Raw genomic sequence first — 1278 nt, forward strand, 5'->3', positions numbered from 1 at the left:
TTTTTAAACGAGGTAGAGGCTGACTTAGCCCACTAACATTATGATAGGCTCCTAACAGCTAGCGAACTAGACACAAAGCGCTTTATTTACAATAAAGTTTACAATGATTCATGTGAACTGTTTAGTTAAGGTTACACGGTGTTTGTACTTAGGAATGTGAACACTGAATAATTTTTCAACACTCTCATTGACTTTTTATAAGCGAATTGTGGCTCAATAGTGATTCTGAAAATACCCTCGAAGCAAAAGTAAGGAGTTTTATATCACCACGGTTTCCTCATTTTGTGTACCATCTTGACTTACATTGCATTTTGGTTAAAAATCACAAATTTTACCATTTGTCTGAAACTGACAGCTATTTATTGTAGATTTAATTGCAATCACACAAAATCATAAAGTTACACTTATTAAATACAACAATCTGTTTGCTTTGTAAAACACTTATTTCAATTCTGCCAGACAAATATTAAATGTGAATCACTTCTGACACCATGTTCGAGTCTTGTTATATATTTATATCGATGTAGCTGGGTTCAATAATACAGACGACCGTGCGCTCAGTGCTGTTCTCTGGTGTTCACTTTATTTTTCTCCCCCTCACTCCCGCACTTAACCTTTCCACCAAGGTTCCTCCCCCACAGGATATCACCTGATACTACAAGACCCTCTGTTTCTTCCACCTGATCAAGCAGTGCATCTCGACCTTGATACAGATCAAAGTCCAGCACAATGCCATCTGCTGTGGCACAAAGTTCTTTATGCCAACAGGGTTTGGCTTCATTGGCAGATATTGCCTACATGGACAAGCAATTCACTGTGGTGAACACCTACCTTTATTGGACTTTTCCTGAGGGCTTGGTCCTGGTGTTGGCTCTTCTGAGCCATCATTTGAGCCATCAGCCTCAATCTGCTGAGTTTGGTGGCTACGTCTGGCAGTGTGGGATCTGGCAGTATCATAGTCTGAAACTGTCCCTGACCCTGTATATGTCAACAAGTGTTGTAAATTAGCATTTTGCCACAAACATTGAATGTTGCTGTGTCTATATATATCCTTCACCTAACCCTTAAGTCCCAATGACCTAAAATAAACAAATATCCACTGGGTCTTGGCTAACTATTATTTTTTTATCATGGAGACGGCAGGTCACATAATGCACTCGGCTTCTCCCAGTACAGCCTGCTGCGTTCTTCGGGCTGATCAACTCTGGGAGTTGTGCATTTGTCCTTACTATGTCAATTACCACTTTTACCGATTGTCTCAGTTTGAAGAATCTGTCA

This window comes from Monopterus albus, unplaced genomic scaffold (genome assembly GCF_001952655.1).
Source record: "Monopterus albus unplaced genomic scaffold, M_albus_1.0 scaffold77.1, whole genome shotgun sequence".
Classification (NCBI taxonomy): Eukaryota; Metazoa; Chordata; class Actinopteri; order Synbranchiformes; family Synbranchidae; genus Monopterus; species Monopterus albus.